This window comes from Sapajus apella, unplaced genomic scaffold (assembly GCF_009761245.1).
Source record: "Sapajus apella isolate SASKATOON/1434 unplaced genomic scaffold, GSC_monkey_1.0 scaffold23, whole genome shotgun sequence".
Lineage (NCBI taxonomy): Eukaryota > Metazoa > Chordata > Mammalia > Primates > Cebidae > Sapajus > Sapajus apella.
Window position 1 is genome coordinate 16,921,316 of NW_022436963.1, and position 18,489 is coordinate 16,939,804.

At 40.0% G+C, this 18,489-nt stretch overlaps 1 protein-coding gene and 1 pseudogene across 25 annotated transcripts in view; one reads left to right on the forward strand and one right to left on the reverse strand.

Annotated features, from left to right (window-relative positions):
• The window catches only part of LOC116559196, a 1,538-nt pseudogene extending 607 nt beyond the window's left edge, over window positions 1-931 (forward strand).
• Window positions 1-18,489, reverse strand: part of MAGI1 (membrane associated guanylate kinase, WW and PDZ domain containing 1) — a 677,285-nt gene that overhangs the window by 328,401 nt on the left and 330,395 nt on the right. The gene's annotated exons all lie outside the window — the stretch shown is intronic.

Genomic DNA, 18,489 nt, shown 5'->3' on the forward strand with positions numbered 1-18,489 from the left:
GACTACAAGCACGCGCCACCATGCTCAGCTAATTTTTGTATTTTTTAGTAGAGACGGGGTTTCACCATGTTGACCAGGATGGTCTCGATCTCTTGACCTCGTGATCCACCCACCTTGGCCTCCCAAAGTGCTGGGATTATAGGCGTGAGCCACCATGCCCAGCCCTTTCTGAAGTTTTGACCACCCTGACCAACAAAACTGGCTTTGAAATCAGTTCTTCTGATGCTACAGTAAAGATTCTCATCACAACAGTGCCACCCAATCTTCCAAAACTGGACCCAGAACTCCATTTGGATATCAAGGTATTGCATGGTGCCTTAGCAGCCATCCAACATGCCCACTGGTTCAAGGAAAATGCTTCCCGGCCCACAATTAAAGTTGTCATCAGACTACTGAAGGACTTGAGGGTTCTATTTCCTGGCTCTGAGCATCTCACACCCTGGATCCTAGACCTACTAGGTCATAATGCTGTGATAATCCCAACAGACAGCCTTTGGCCCTAAACATTGCACACAGGTGTTGCTTGTAGATTCTGGCTGCAGGGCTGTTTCTGCCAGGGTCCGTGGTTATCACTGACCTCTATGAGAGTGGCAACTTCAGAGGACACACAGTCATGACCCTATGACAATAGGACATAGTTGGCTACACAGCTCAGACTCTGGTCCAAATCCGCTCACATAGTAGCTTTAGAAGATCCTTGGCTAGGAGGGTGATGCCAACCATCTTGCTTCTGAAATATGTACCTGAGATGGAGTGATAGTAACACCTTCAGAAAAGACTTAGAGAGGCCACCTGAGACAAAGGAAAGACAGGAGGAAGAGGAGGAGACAGGAGAACCACCTCAAAGAGAGAAAGAAGAAAGCACGGAAACTCAAGAGTAACCTTCATTTCACTCTCTTTCCTACCCAAAAGGGGGAAGAAGGGAGCTTAAGTTAGCTGCTACTGGGTTTTATATGGTGGCAGACATTTCCATAGGGTAGGGAAGATAGCAGAAAGGGAAATAAAATCTATAGAAGTGTCATTCCACTGGGTTTTGACATTGGCTTAGCATCCAATATCAAATGTTGGTATTCTCCTTCATTACAGATGGATGGCATGATGACCTATGCTATCCATCTATAATGAAGAGGATACCAACATATTTTCCTAATATTCTAAATCCCCACCTCCTGAAAACCCCTCTCTTAACTAATACTTTGCTGTTGAAATGTTGTGAACTATTAAGTGTGTAGAAGTTTTTTTTTTTTTTTTTTTTTTTTTTTTTTTTTTTTTTTTTTTTTTTCCTAAAAAAATATCTCCAGTAGGGGGAAAAAAAAAAGAAATGCAGAATCTCAGGCCCCCACATTGGAGCTGCTGAATCAGAATCTACATTTTAACAAGATCCCTAGGAGAAGCTCAGTTCTAGTGAACTTGCACCCAAGAATGTATTACACATACTGCAATACGCATCATTTATTATAAGTTACTGTCTTTTCATTTTTATTTTCTATAGACACTAGTTGAGTCACTATATAATTTTTTAAATTACATATACTAATAGGATGCATTATCTATTCATCTCCTATTAGGATAATAAAGGGAAGACATTAAAAAATATTTGTTACAAATCAGAGAGGCACTGACTTCAGAACTAGTAAGAAACTATCGACACTGCCAGCTCTGTACCTTTCTTTTTCTACACTATCAGTAGCTCTGGAAAAACAGACTGCAAGAGAAGCAAATGTAAATTTTCCTTGACTATGATTTTTGTGCCCCAAATTGTCCTCACTGAGGCAATGTGATGTTAGGTCACTAAGATGTGGCACCTAATGCAACTTGACACTCACAAATGGAAACATCTAGAAACACATAATCTCTCTGAAACCCAGATATCAATGTCTTCAACAGAAAATAAATGTTCCAGGAGCACTTCCCTTGAACAGTCACTGTTCACTTTTTATTTGATAAAGCATTCCACCTTACTGCCTCTCACAAGGAAATGTGCCTTTGCTTTTATCAGATAAAGTTTTGTTTTGAACCAAAATAAAGATAAGATTGGATTTTCCCAGGATACAATAAAACAGACCTGCATTCCATATTCCTAACTGCCCAGTTCTACCAAAGTGTCCCACCAGTAGCTCAAATGCATTTCACCTTCAAATTCACACTCAGCATCTTCTTTCCCGAATCAACATTTTGTCCTTTGCTCCATATTTCCGTTAATAATCCAAAGTAAATAAAAATTAAAAACCCCAATCTCCTAGTTCTACAATAATAAAATATCCTTCAGAATTAACCATGTGCCAGGTCACAGTGACACCAAGACAAAAGACACATCATCCCCCTGGTAGAGAAGCCCATAGACAAGGAAAACTCCTGATCTGGTTACAGTTACATAGTCTGGAATATTTAAAGTCATCTTAAAATCCTCCCTCTCAGTTGCTTCCCATAGTGAAATGTCAGGACCTGTTAACTTTATTTTTGTGCCAAGTGTCCATTTACTCACTCCATCAGCACCTAGTCATCTAACTAACCTAATTAGCTGCAGCTTAACTAAATAGAAGGTCAATTAACTGAATTTTTTTTAATTCAACTCAGGAAAAAAAGGTTTTTCATAAGCCAGCAAGCTAAGGGCAAGTATATGAGATACCTGTCATTTTTACCTGCTATGCTTACATTTCTGCGCTTCTGGTCACAGCACCTCTATTTTCTTCTGGGGATCTGTATCTCATGCCCCTTCCCCGGCTCAGCATATGTTGTTTCACTGAGGTTGACTCTACTCCTTGGCACAAGAGCTGTACACAATCCAGCTTCACCTACCAAGCAATAGGAGGGATTGGAAGGAAGACTCACTGGGCCCAAAGCAGCCAATGACATTTAAATCAGGGACTTTGTCGGAAGGATAGAAAATAAAGGTTTAATTTCCACTGCAAATGTAGAGTAAACTACCTGAAGTCTATTTGCTTACACAGTCAAATATATTCCTTAAGAATCAAATGAATACAGAGGAAGAGAAAAACCAAGAGACAGAGAAGGGCTGAGTCCTGGTGACACATTCTTAGCTTAAAAACCCTCGCCTGACACACTGTTACACTGTTACTGCTATAGCCAGTTGGAGTTGTCTTTTTGACACTTTCAAAGAAAGTCTTAACAGAAATGTTTTAAATGCTTTTTAAAAAAAATTGCTAAATTTTGAAAAACAGCACTAGATGTACGACTTTTTTTTTTTTTTTTTTTTTTTTGGAGACATAGTCTTACTCTGACACTCAGGCTGGAGTGCAGTGTCACAATCTCGGTTCTTTACATCCTCCACCTCCTGGGTTCAAGTGATTCTCAGGCCTCAGTCTCCTGAGTGACTGGGACTACAGGTGCATACCACCATGCCTGGCTCATTTGTTATGTTTTTCTTTTTTTTTTTTAAGTAGTGACAGGGTTTCACCATGTTGGCCAGGCTGGTCACAAACTCCTGACCTCAAGGGATTTCCGTGCCTCAGCCTCCCAAAGTGCTGAGATTACAGGCGTGAGCCACCGCGCCCAGCCTAGATCTACAACATTTTAACCACTATAATAGTCTATGTTAAAAATTGATATTTGGACTGATGCCCATGAAATATCATGATATAATACTATGATACATCAGCAGTAAAAGAAATTCTGATCAATATGCCCCACTTACCAAACTAGCAAAATGTGTACCTAATTTTAGACTGTCCAGAGTGACCATCCTGAGAGTGTTCCTTAGGACACTGGTGCCTTAAGAAAAAAGTGGTTTTAGAGCAAACGCATGTGGCAAAGTCTGCATACCACAGCCCCCTCTTGGAAAGTCAAAATGTATGAAAGTAATAGCAAAAAATGCAATTACTTTTGCACCAATCTGAATACCTTAACACATTAAGGGCTCTGTAATGTTCTTCGCTGAGAAATCTGTTATATCATATTATTTTTATTTATCTTCAGCCAGTGTAAACTTTAAGCAGAACATTATGTTCATGAGAACACTGAACTCAAAGGTCCACCAGCTCCATCTTAAACAAATTCCTATTATTGTTCTCTCTAGTTGACTGCTGTATTGAGAAAACTGTAAAACCCTTGAATTTCCAAATCTAACAGAATTTAAATCTCACTACCTCAGCATATCCCAAAATAATATAGTTCCAGAAGTTATACTGTCAGCATCATAGTACGTTTACCAATTTTATATTTGAGACTGCAGTGGGTACTTGTGTTTACATCTGAGCAAGAAGAAAAAGGTATGCCTAACTGGACTGAAATCATTCCAGGAAAATAAGTGTTTAAACCAGTTCCAGGAAAATAAGTGCTTAAACCTAATTAGCTTCTCACAAAAGCTAAAATCCTGCTTTATGCAACCAAATAACCATTATTAAATCAAAATCAAAAGTGCTGCAGTTCAGAACATAACAAAATTCAAGTTGGAGCTAATTACTCCAAAGCTGAAATTTAAATATTCTGTATTTGTGATTTAATTACATGACTCTAATGCTACTTGAGCTGAATCAAGTATACAAGTATAGGTATATGAGACTTTTTTAAAAAAAAAATGTGATCTGGACATTCCTAGATCAGATGTTCTAACTTAGGTACAGTCAAACAGAACTCAAGGAATAAGCATCATTGAGAACTCTCAATGTTAGAACATGCAATACAAATCCATGTTTTAAATGTTTCAATGGTCAACAAAGATATCGTTTATTCATTTATTCATTCTTGCCTGTTTCCACATATGAATTAATTCATTTAGCAGATATTTACTGATGGCATACTCTGGGTTACGAACTGTATTCGGTGATGGGGACAGAGCCTCCCCTCATGCTATGGGTGAAACTGTGCCTCCCCACCAACCAAACTCATATGTGGAAGTCCTAGCCCTAGCCCCAAGGCCCTCACAAAAAGATTACGGTGGCCTTGACTCACCCTATATAGTTTTATACAATTCATATATCCCTGTGATATAGTGCCATCATCAATATCATCAACACCACCAATCCCATTTTGTCGATAAGGAGGCTGCTCTGGTTTGAATGTATCCCAAAGGTTCACGCATTGGAATCTTATCCCACAGTGTAGCTGTGTTGAAAGGTGGGACTTTTGGCAACTGATTGGGTCATGAGGGCTCTGTCCTCATGAATGTATGAATGAATGAATGAATGAATGAATGAATGAATGAGTTATGGAGGCAGTGGATTAGTTGTCACGAGACTGAGTCTGTTATAAAACCCATTTGGCTGTCTCTTGTGAGCCCCTTTGCCATGTTATGTCCTGTCCTGCAAGACAGTCCTCACAAGCAAGAAGGTATTCATCAAATGTGGCCCTAGACCTTGGCCTTCCCAACCTCCAGATTTGTAAGAATTCTTTTCTTTCTTTTTTTTTGAGACAGGTTCTCACTGTGTTGTCCAGACTGGATTATAATGACATAATCTTGGCTCACAACCTTGACCTCCTGGGCTTAAGTGATCCTCCCACCTCAGCCTCTTAAGTAGCTGGGACCACAGACATGAGCTACCACGCCTGGTTTATTTTTATTTTTTTAAAAAAATTTTATATAGGTGGTGTCTCCCTATTTTGCCAAGACTTGTCTTGAATGCCTATGTTCAAGAAATCCTCCCGCCTCAGCCTTCCAAAGTGCTAGGATTACAGGTATGAATCACTGCACCTGGCTGCATAATAAATTTCTTGTCTTTATGAATTCCCCAGTCTCAGGGATTCAGTTACAGCAACAGAAAACAGACTAAGACAGAGGCTAAAACTCAAAAAGGCTGAAAAACTTTCCTAAGATCATGTAACCTTTAAATGCAGAGCTAGGACTTGGCCCCTGGTCTACATGGCCCCTGGTCCACATTGCCTACAACTAAGTTCCAAGACAACTGGAGCATAAAATATAGCACAAGAATTGGCCATGTTTCTAAGAAAGCCAAGTGAGATTCTAAAGACACTAGAAACTTGAAGAAGTGAGGGAAATGTCCACAACATAATTTCCTGGAGGAGCTTTAATGCCTTATTTGAAATGTCTACTGTCCTCTCACCAAAGAGGAATACAGGTTAGCCTCTTTGAAGAGACCAAAGGTGGCCTGATCTAAGATGACCAGCAGGTCTTGAATTTTGACAGGGCATCCATATTCAGAACTTTTCTTCCTTTTTGGGGGGGCGGGTGGGGGGAGATGGAGTCTTGCTTTATCGCCCAGGCTGGATTGCAGTGGCATGATCTTGGCTCAGTGGCATGATCTTGGCTCACTGCCGGCTCTACCTCATGGGTTCAAGCGATTCTCCTGCCTCAGCCTCCTGAGCAGCTAGGATTCCAGGGGCACACCATCATGCTGGCTGATTTTTTAATTTTAGTAGAGATGGGGTTTCACCATGTTGGCCAAGCTGGTCTCAAACTCCTGACCTCAGGTGATCTACCCACCTCTGCCCCCAAAAGTACTGGGATTACAGGCATGAACCACCATGCCTGGTGCCGAACACTTTTTTAATGGAGGACCAAAAAAACAACGAGTAAAAGATAAAAACAGATAAGTTTTTTTTTTTAATCAGCAGAAAATCAATATGATAAAAATTGGGCTGTAAAATGAAGTCAGATAACAAACTAAACAAACAGAAAGCAAAAGGCATTGAGAATCAGACTTCCTACTTCTGTAATATACTCAAACTCCTTAAAAAAAAGTTCTATCTAAGCCATAGCAGCTGTGATTATTACTTTTACATAAACACTTAATACGTATCATACATTGCACTAAGCAGTGTGCCTTGAGCAAATCACTTAAACCATGGTTTCCATGCCATGGTTTAATCTATAGGCACAGATTCTACCCCACCTGTCTATTGTGGGGACTGACTGAAATGGTGTACGTGATGCGCTTTGGAATACTCCTGGCAGGCAGTAAGTGTTAAGAAAAATACGAACTGTCCTCATCACCACTACCCGGGATTCAAACTTCTAAGGAAGATTTCATCAACTCCATTTTTCAGATGAGTAAACCAAGCCTTAATAAGCCATCCTCAGTGGTCAGAGAACAAAAAGGACTTAATCAGGACAGTTCTGGCAGCACCAACAGTTGATTCTGGCTGAGCCTCCAGCTCATCTCCAGCCATACCTGGAAATAGCTACAATATGCTGCAAACAGCAGGTGACCAGATATTTCCCACTAACTCATACTCCTGTGACTAACCCCTGAGCTGCACTACTCAAAACAAGGTCCTCTAATGCATAATAAAACAAATGTACTAAAAGGCAGAAATCTATTAATTACAACCAAAGACTCCCATAATAAAATACTGCAATTACTACTCACTACCTGGCTGGCTCTTTGAATGGGCTGAGATAATTGGTTTTCTCTATATTTTATTTTTCCTACTAAATTGCCTTTTTTGTGTGTATGTATTAGCCACTACCACATTCAGGTACAAAATGTGAAATTTCTTTTGTATATAAGGCTGCTCGTGCTCAAGGGATTATTTAGTAAATTAGATGGGCATTTATTACCAAAAATTAAGCAGGCAGGAAAGGGAAGAAGGTCCCCAAATTAATAATCTTATTAATATACAAATGCCAAGTGAAATCCATTCTCTTCTATTCCCCTGAACAATTCACTTCAATAGAGATAACTGATGAGGTGAAAAAGAGGGTCAGAAAGAACTGAATTCAAGGAAGAAACAAAAATGATAAAATGAGTACAGGAGAAGAGATGTATTTTAGGTGGGAGACTGTTGGGACAAAGTTCAGGCCTGATTTAGGTATCATCCCCATTAAATAATGCAGATGTTGCCCATCTTGTCCCACGGAGCTAAGACTTGCAGAGCTCACTTTATGGAAGCAGACAATAGGGAGACATGTGAACCAAAAGAAAACAGAAGGTGGTCCTGGATATCCTCCCCTTCAGTCCTCCTAGCAGCAGGGACCTTGGGCCTTGTACTTACTCCCTCTGCTTAGACTTCCCATCCCCTGTTCTTGAAAGGGCCAACTCCTTATTTTCCAGGTCTTAATCACATCCTTTTACTTCCCAGAACATATAATCTGAAATTATCAAGTTCATTCATTCATGGACTTACTCTTTTTAAGCTCAATAGGTACTGTTGAAGGATGAATGAATCTACAGTAGATGCCTCGACCTCTTTTAAGGAGAGATAAGGCAATGGAAAGCCATTTAATATTTGAATTGGGCCGGGCATGGTGGCTCATGCCTGTAATCCCAGCACTTTGGGAGGTCGAAGGGGACAGACCACAAAGTCAGGAGTTCAAGACCAGCCTGGTCAATATGGTGAAATCCTGTCTCTACTAAAAGTAAAAAAATTAGCCAGGCGTGGTGGCGGGCGCCTGTAGTCCCAGCTCCTCAGGAGGCTGAGGCAGGAGAATCACCTGAACCCAGGAGGCAGAGGTTGCAGTGAGCCAAGATCATGCCACCGTACTCCAGCCTGGCAACAGACCAAGATTCTGTTAAAAAAAAAAAAAAAAAGATATTTGAATTATTGGAAAAGAAAAAAAAATATTTCATTTACTGTGCAGATTCCAAGGGTCCTCAGTTCCAGTTGCAGGGAGTGTTGGGAAGTTGTCCCAATCAACATCCAGGTCACCGGGAAAGGCCTCTGGGGTTGATTTGTGATGTATGCCGTGAGTGTAGCCACCAATATGAGTGCTTTACTCACTCTTTACTCATCGTACATCACCTATGATGCTTTCCTGGTTGCTACCCTCCACAGGCAGCAAGAATGACCCTCCCAAAGGCAAGGTAGATACTATCACAGCACTTCTCAAAACAGTCTAACAGCTCCTCTTTCCTCTTAAGATAAAATCCAATGGCCAGTCACCATCCATTTCCGTTCCCACTAAAGGGGTTCCAGCTTGACTGGCATCTTTGCTAGTCTTCAAATACAGTGAGCTCATTCCTGCCTATCTTAGAAGCACCTTCCTCCATCAGAAACATTCTCATCCCATAAATTTCTGCAGGTACCTATTCAACTCTCACTTTATCAAGGAGGCCGTCCCTGCTCACTCTATGTAAAGAAATCCTCCGTCTCCATCACTTTCTGCCATTTCATCCAGCTTTAGTCTTCTTTATAACACCTTCCACTTAAGATACATTTTTTTGACAATCTGTTTCTTCTATTCACCCTTTGTAGCCCCCATCTATACCTAAACTCCATTAGAAGAATTTTATACTTTATATTCGCGGAGCATCTCTAACAGAACAGTACTTGATACATAAGGAGTCCCCAGTAAATATTTGTTGAATGAATAAATAAATGTATCCACACTTACAATTAAAATGATAAAAGCCATTTTCATCTAAAGAACAGCTTAACTGCCCATAAAAATACATGTCGATGAGCTTCATGTTTTGTTTCCCTCCTGCCAGATACCAGAAACAGAATTTCCTAATGAATTTCCTAATATTTGTGGCAAAAAAATAAAAAATAAAAATACACATTTGGATTTTCAATAAAAATTAATAATCTCACCATAACATACATATAATAAAGAAACAAGAATAAGGGAAAAGCCAAACCCTTATAAATTTTCCCTAAAGCAATGGTTCTCATAATGTGATCCCCAGACTCAGCATCAGAAGCCCCAAGCACTTGCTAGAAACACAGATTCTTAGGCCTTGTCTCAGACCTACTGAATCAAAAACTCTGAAGGTAGTGCCCCAGAAATCTTTGTTTTCACTAACCCTCCAAAGCACACTCAAGTTTGAAAACTACTCCCCTGAAGAAAAACGTGAGATTTAGAAACTGATTTTTAACTATGTACAATTCTGATATTTTTGTTTGTACATTACAAATATGACATTACTTGTAAGATGGTTAAGATAGCCCCTAAGTAATAAATAGCAAATTTCATACTATCATTTAACCAAATTATAATTTTGAATAGTAATCATACATGAATTGATCTAATGTTGTAAATATTTTCCTAAAATCAAGCTTTGTATTCCACAGCTGCCCTGAATCTACTTATAAATAAAACTGAACAACCACATCTGATTTCATCCTAATGTTGTGATTTTTTTTAAGGTAACAGTTCTGATAATTAGTAGGATCAACAAATTACAAAATGACTATAGCACGTCGTATAAGAAACCCTTGAAGGATAGAAAACGTAAATCTCTAAAAGCCTCACATCCAAAAATTTCACCAACCGTCTTTACCTGAAGCTGTTTCTTTAATTGCTTCTAATGAAGTTGATGCATGTGTTAATTAAATATTAAGTGCAAATGTGAGTATTTATAAGAGAAAGCACAGCTCTTCAGGTCACCAAAATACTCCTTACCCCCTCCAATCCTTTAGAACAGGAGGGCTGGGATCCCCAAATCACTTATTCAACAGCCCTTTCTTAACACACTGGGGCCGCCATCAAAGGGCTCATTACCAATGTGGAGACACAAAAATTAAGCCCAAAATATGGCTTAAGGGCAGTTTCTAAAAAGATGTTTACTAATATTCATTGCTGGCCTGCACTAAGTGTTATTCACATATTATTTAATTTTCACAATAGCTCTATGAGGTTTTCATGTATCTCCAAGTTTACTAATGAAAAAAATTGAGGTACCAATAGATTATCTAAAATGGCACAATTCATAAGAGAAAAGCTCAAACATGATTCCAAGTAGCTTTTTAAAAAAAAAAAATTTTTTTTTTTTTTTTTGAGACAGTCTCACTCTTGTCACCTAGGCTAGAGTGCAATGGCATGATCTTGGCTCACTGCAACCTTCCCTCCCAGGTTCAAGTGATTCTCCTGCTTCAGCCTCCCGAGTAGCTGGGATTACAGACATGCACCACCACACCCAGCTAATTTTTGTATTTTTAATAGAGATGAGGTTTTGCCATGTTGTCCAGGCTGGTCTCGATCTCCTGACCTCAAGAGATCTGCCTGCCTCAACTTCCCGAAGTGCTGGGATTACAGTTGTGAGCCACCGCACCTGGCCCCAAGTAGCTTTTAATGCAAGGTTCACTTTTTTTTTCCTATCACACATATGGCTCCCTTGAGCTTCCAAAAGACCCCATATAAAGGCACTTTTAGTATAGGACTGAGAAAAATGTGACTAGGAAGGGCTTGAATAAGAACTTCATTTGCTAAGAAATGGTCTCTGGTGGACTCCGATTTTTCCCTTTTTTCTTCCTTGATGCTGAGATTCACAGCTGTACATTTCTAACAAAAAGATATATGAATCAGAGACAGCCAATACGAGCAAAAGAATAAAATAGAGGGGAAAATAGTAAGAAACGGCTGTACTGGTAGCCGTGATAAAATTTTAATTTGAACATTTTCTGAGAACAGATTTCAGCTTATCAAGCGTTATGCAAATTATATGCAAATCCCACACAATGCCTGCATATATTTCCCAACGCTTGTTATTTTTTTTTTTTCCTCTCCCTAGGATGTGGCCCTTAGGAAATCTATCCCCTTGGCTCAGCACTCTGGATGGAATATTTGCTCTACTGGAGATGACAAATCTGAAGGTTTCTGATCAGTATTCTGTACCTATGTTTACGAGCAAGCTCGCTGGTCCCCTATAATAGCAGCATTATATCCAAACGTCAAGAGGAATTTATATACATATATTTTTTAAGTGTCAGTTTACAAGGCCTCAGCCTAGTTACAGGCGATCTTTAGCCAACCTGCTTCTTTTGAAATCAACGCACAAACACAACAAACCACCTCTTGGACGTAGTCATTAGGCAAAAAGAGTTTCCACAGTGGAACACAATACTGCCATAACCTTTAGGGTCAATGTCGTAATTTATCATAGAACCATGTGCATGCTACCCCAGGAGACATCTCTCACATGGCAGAGGTGACACACATGGCAGTAAGGTGTAAATTTTACAATATACATGCAGAATCCAGGCCAGAAGCTATTAACTAGTCTTGCTAGCCTCCTCTCACTTCCTAGAATTAATTACCATGTCTCTCCTGCCTTGGCCTTTTTGCTTGTTCTTTAAATGCTCTTGACTCTTCTTCAGGCCTTTGCATCCTTCAGGGCTCAGCCTGAAAGTCCCCTTCTCTGAGAGGCCTTCCCTAGCTAAAGAAGATAACCTGATTATTTTCTGCCACACCACCTATGTATGTAATACAACCACTGGTACTTACTTTATTTACTTACTTATCTCCTTCAGGATCTGAACTCCTTGAAAGCAGGGACCTTGTCCATCTTGGCAACCAGGATATATTTAAAGACTTAATGCACACTTATCAAATAAATAAGCAGCTCCTCCTTTTTATTTCCACTCCCAAAAGCTTGGGCTCAGCATATGGCAGTGAGAAACTGTCTTCCTTAGATCTCTGAGATGCAGGACTACCTCCTGCTGAGAATGATAGAAGGTACCTGCCTTCATAGAATACTTGCAAGCAGGATCTGGAGCACAGACACTGAGAAGACGGGCTGGGAGAGACAGCCCACCCTTCACGTTCAGGAGTGCCATGCTGCACTTGACAATCTGCCTTATTTGGCCTTCAAGGCACGATGCACATCTCCCTACTGTTTTGGCAGGGGGTGGCTGGCTTTCGGTTTTTGCTGCTATTCATGCTTCCTGACTACTGAACCAGAAGATGAGCAAATCTGACAACTGCTCCAATGTCGAGTGAGTTTAACTAGAGTAATGAACACCACGAGGGCATCGGCTGGACACAAGAGTAGGGTGTGAGTGAAGACCCATGACTGGCCAGTCTATTACCTATTTAAATGCTAGCAAGACTGCCCTGGACAACTTTTCTCCCTGATTAGAATAAAGACCCAATAAAAAACTTGTCTAAGACTATTTAAATATACTTCAGGTGTCCTTTCTCATTTCATTAGATGCACTGCCCTTAGGTGATTCTATCCAAGCCCAAGGCTTCAATTACTCTTTCTCTGCTGATGCATCTTCCAGCCGGGACCTTTCCTCCTGTGCTCCTCCCAGATATCCAATTGCCTCTTGGACACTGCTACTTGGATATCTTGCAGGCATCTCGGACTCAAAATGAGCAAAACTTACCTAAGGTCACACTGATAGAAAATGGCGGGCTAATGTATAGTTTAGATGACACCAAACATACACAGGCTTCCCAGTGTGCCCAAACGCCTCTGCCTCATTGACAGGGATGCCTGTGGAAGAGTGGGAGGGAGGGAGCCATTGTACTGACTTGCTTGGGTAAATGAACCTCAGGAAAATGAGTTCTAGATTAGTAATAGCAATGAGGATGTCAATAAAATGTTACCTAACCTCCCACTAACCCTGGGAGTTGTTAACTGCACTGTTAACTAGGGATTTCTTTGACACGGATGGGCTTAAAATTGTTTCAAGAAATCACTTGCTTAGGACTCAGTGAGTTTTTGGGAAGCCGGTACAACCTGAACAACATTTTTCATTGTTTACTTTGCTTCTTAAGGTTCTCAGTTAATGAAGTAATTCCTAGCACAGGAGGGTGAGAAGAGGGGAAAGAAGGCAGGGCACCACTAATCCACTATTCACTTTTACTAATCCTCATAGGAAAACACCATCCCACAACATCCTCCAAGTCCAGCTGGCTATCTGTTCTGCCTCATTTCTTCTACATTTTAGTTCACCAACACAAACAGGCTTAGTTTTCCCCAGCACTGAACAGAGCACTGTCCTCCTTAGGAGACACCTCATTTGCAGTTTGTTTCCAAGCTTCAAATCATTCCAATGTTCTTAGACACAGTTGCTGCCAGGTGTCAACTCGGCTGCCATGCCAGGAGGGAGCATCTACCCTTTCCAGTGGGAAGCTCAAATCGGCCTGGCTGTCCTAGATTGCCTCCTTTCCCCATGCTTCCTCGGGGGTTTCTAGACATTACCACTTGCCAGGTTTCTCCTGCTCCCGATCTTCTCTTTCCCTATTATCTCTGTCCAGAGAGTTTATTTTGAATTAGAAGTTTTCTTCCTCATCTGACTTGGCACCAAGAACTTGCACATTTGAAAAAAGAGTCAATGGGGCTTATGTGTTTTTTTTTTTTTTTTTAATTTAGGAATGCTATGGTAGTCACTTCAATTTTCTTTTCAACAATCATTTTAATCAGTTCCTGAAAATTTCTGTGCATTCAAGTACATAACGACATAAAAATTCATTTTTTTTTTTAAAAAAAGGCACAAGTAGCTAACACTTTAGAAATGCGCCTCAATGGCAAGCTAAATCTATCTCCTCCTTTTCAGTCATCCTCTAGACCCTATCTCATCCCATTTTGCAGTAGATATGTGCTTCTCACATTTACCTACCCTTCCCGATAATCCCTATTTTCCTTCCAGACTCAGGACACGGCTTTCTACTACTGCACAAACTCCTCAGTGGTTTCCCCAAATCCCCAACCAATTAAAAATGGCTCTGCCTGGCTGAATTTCTAGAGACCTTTGCTGAGGTTAAGGATCAGTTACAATTCATCTTATATTACTTTCATACAAATACTAGATAGGACAGAGATGCAGAGAATTTCACAAGATATTACAAAAACTCTCATTGTCGTGGTTTTAAGTCAAGCTATGTTCTTATCAAGGTCTATTTGAAGTAAGAAAAAAAACAATTTCTAAGCTTACATTTGGATAACAAAGTGCTATTTTAAGTAATTTAATGTTTTTAGAGTGTGTTAGCCTAACTGAGTAGTTTCTCTGCCCTTGAAAATTTCACAAAGTGGTTAGCATTCAGTGGCACACCAAGGCCAGCTATGATATGCTTTTGGTATTTGCTAAGATCCTAATTAAATATAGAGTACCTTAGTAAGCCCTCAAGAGGAGCAATACCAACAATACATTATCCCTTAAAAAGCAACTGTGAGCGTTCACTGAATTGTATATTTTAAAATGGTTATGTTTGTGTTATGTGAATTTTACCCCAATTTGTACAAAAAGAAATTGTACAAGGTGCAAGTCAGTCTAAACAACCTCTGATGGTAATGCTTCTTTATTCACATGGTGATCAGCCTTGACTATCCTATTCAGTTGCAGAATCCCTAATTTATGGCTTTGAATAATTCTTAAAAGCTAAGTCATAATAGATCTTGGACATCTTCACATACCCCTAGATGATTAGACATTAATGTGTCCCATTCCAAAGACTGAGTTTGGAAAAGGAATTTCAAAATCAAATGACTATAAAAATTTGAGCTCACTAATGTGAAACAAACTTCTAAGTCTCTTGTTCGGACAGTTAATGTATAAGTTTGGGGTTAATCCTTCCTCTCAACAGAGAATTAAATGGAGTGTTAACATTGATGTTCTCATTGATTGGCAAAAGAAATTCTTATGGAGAAGATATATTTCCTTATCTGCAATGTATTTCTGTAGATGAAATGTAGTATGTCATAAACCAGTTCTGAGTCAAAGGGTAACAAATCCTTCTCTAAAGTATAAACTGGCTATATTTGTGAGACTATGCCTTTCAGCACTTTCTATTAAACAGCTCAGCAAACTGGGCTGTTTAAAAAGTTCTCCAATTAATATTTTTTCTAATCAATGTAATGAAAACATTAGCACTTTTGCTACATTTTGTCAGGAAAACCACTGATAAATGGTACACAGGCCAGTTTAAATTTCACTTTGCTTTGCAAATGGGATTGAAAACAAAATAATCTTTATCAAATTGATGCTTCGTCTAACAGGACCAAAATTTATGTTTTAAAATGCTCTGAAATAGCAAACCATGGCAACTGTTGACATGAATGAGCTAAATGTGAGCGGAACTCTTAAAAGCCTCCCAGAATATTTAGCAACTATTCCAGAAAAACTAAGGCGCCATACCATAGCCTCTGCCTTCCCTGAAATTACCCAGTCTCCATTCACTGACTTAACAAATGTGCACCAAGTGCCTCCGGGTGCCAAGCACAGTGCTCTGAATGGAAAACTGTCAAAAATGAGCCAAAGTCCTCTCTCTCAATGAGCTGGCAAATAGCATCACAACAGACTGTGCCAAATAAGGACAGAGGAAGGCTTGAGGTGTTACAAGTCCAGAATATCCAGGAGAGGAGTGAAAGATGAGGAGGATCCAGGCAGGGGAGGAAAAGGGAACAAGATGTTAAGGGGAAATGGAAATGCAAATGTCCTGAGACAAAGCAAGTCTGACAGCATCACTGCCTTCCTGTTGACTACAACATAATGGATGGGTGGGTGGGTGGAGGGAACAGTATGGGATGGAAATGAAAAGGCAAACAGGAACCGGGGACCACAGGACTCTCTTAGCCATGGTAATAAGTTTCAGCATATTATGTTAATTGCAACAGGAAGACACTGAAAGCCTTTATTCAGGATGCTCAATTTGCTTTAAATCCTACTCCTATAATTCCATCTCACAAGACATAAACAAAAAATGTCTGTACCAAAACCACCTGTGGGTTTCATTTATCATTTCAAGTGAACCACTGTCTCGGCATTGGCAGTAGGATAAACTAAAGACTTGGCAAAAGATTTCAGGGAATGACAGCTCGTTGATCAAACACAAATGTGTTTGCCATAGTTACTGTAGATGTTGTATAAATTTCTATGCCCAAAGTCTGACCGAACTGTAGATATAGGCAAATTCTCTTCAATGCCGATTGGCAGGGCTCAAGTGTAACCTAAAAAGTGAATCTGTCATTTCATACTTTCAAATTAAATATTTAATGACTCATATGTTTCAAGGTTGATGCTATACCACATAGAAGCACTTTGTCAAGAATCAAACTATGCAATTGAGGTGGCAAAAGTGCATGGTGGCTCATGCCTGTAATCCCAACACTTTGGGAGGCCAAGGCAGGCGACCGTTTCAGCCCAGTAGTTTGAGACCATCCTGGGCAACACAATAGGACACTGTCTCTTTAAAAAAAAAAAAAATTAAAATAGCCAGGCATGGCTGTGCATGCCTGCAGGCCCAGCTACTTGGGAGGCTGAGGTAGGAGGATCGCTTAAACCTGGGAGATTTAGGTTATAGTAACCATGATGGGGTCACTGCACACCAAACTGGATGACAGAGTGAGACCCTATCACCAAAAAAAAAAAAAAAAAAAAAAAAGATGGCAAAAGAATCCCTACATAAAAGATAATTATTAAGCTACAAGGAAAACAAGGTATTTCACCAACCATGGATTTCACACTCCCTCTCAAGTTTCTTCCTCAGTAAATCCTTTAAACTATATTGACAGGTGAACCACAGGAAAGCAAGCCAATAAAATTAGGAGGTCGCTAAAAATCCAAAGTCATGGCCATGCCAATCCAACCTGGGGCTGTAGCTGTGGGAAGAATATAAAACTGGCAGAGAGAGTGAGACATTACTGGATAAAGTATCAATATCTGCACATTAAAAAGCATCTCATCATCAAAGAGTATGGAATTGGACATAGTTCTATATATGACCTATTTACCCCTATAAATCACCCCTCTAAGTATAACCCACTTCCTGGAGTTGAGGAATAATCTTTAGAATCAACCTGACAAAACCAGGTTCAAGACAGCACAATGATTTACAGACAGGACTCAACCTGGCTTTTCTCTCCTTTTAAAAAAATCAATGGCATTTAAATATGGAATTGAATTGTTAAAAGAGTAAAGAGATGGTGGTAAAGGCCAAGAGAAGAGGAGGGTCACCTTTCACTCAGATAAGTATCCTCTTATAGTTACCAGTGAGAAGCTCTTCTGTGCCTGAAGAAAGAGAATAGGCTCAGAGGAGCAACCAGTGCTTACTTCACTGATGGAGGTGACAGATGCCTCAGAAATGAAGAAGCAGAGATGGGCTGGGAGATGCCACTGCCTCACTTAACTCAGAATATCTTTTTCTTTTGAAACTTGGGAGAAAGTGCTCAATTATTTCTTTCAGGGGCAGTCAGGTGGGCAAGTGGGTTCTTGGTGGTGGGGAGGAGAGAAAAAAGGAAGGATGAAAAAGTGAGAAAGAGAAAGGGAGGGAAGAAGAGGAGAAGGATGGGAGGAGAGAAAAAAGCAAAGGAAGTAAGAAGAGAGAAAGAAAACGGGGAAGGACAGAGAAAGAACAAACAAGAGCTAGCACTATATTTCCTCTGGTGGCTTCCAGAGAGACCTTGCCATTCTTCTCAATCAACCCTTCCCTTCTTTCTTCTTCTTCTTCTTCACCAAATTCCAGGACATCTGGGTAAGTGATGGACATGAGGAGAAAGGAAAAATGGTAAATCCACCCAAGCAGGAAGGAGTAATTTCCAACTCTATCACCCATCTCCCAAAGCCTCACAAATTCTGTGGCCTTAGAGGGGCAAACCTGAGGTTTTGTAAGGGTTAACGGAGGTTTTATAAGGGTTCTAATTTACGTGGACCTCAGAAGAGGGACAAGCCTGCATAGTCGGGCTTTGGCATAATAGAAATTATGCTTAAAGCTAGTCAGTGATTTTCAAGTAAATGTGAATATGTATATACACTACATCACTGTTCTCTTTTGGTGACATAAATGTGCTCAGCATTCATATCACTCTCTCTTGGTTTTTTACAAGTAATGAAAAGGGGCAAGGAGAAAATGTGCAGCTCAACACATTTCTTAAACCAATCTCCAAAGCAAGGGCAGTCAAGTGGCAT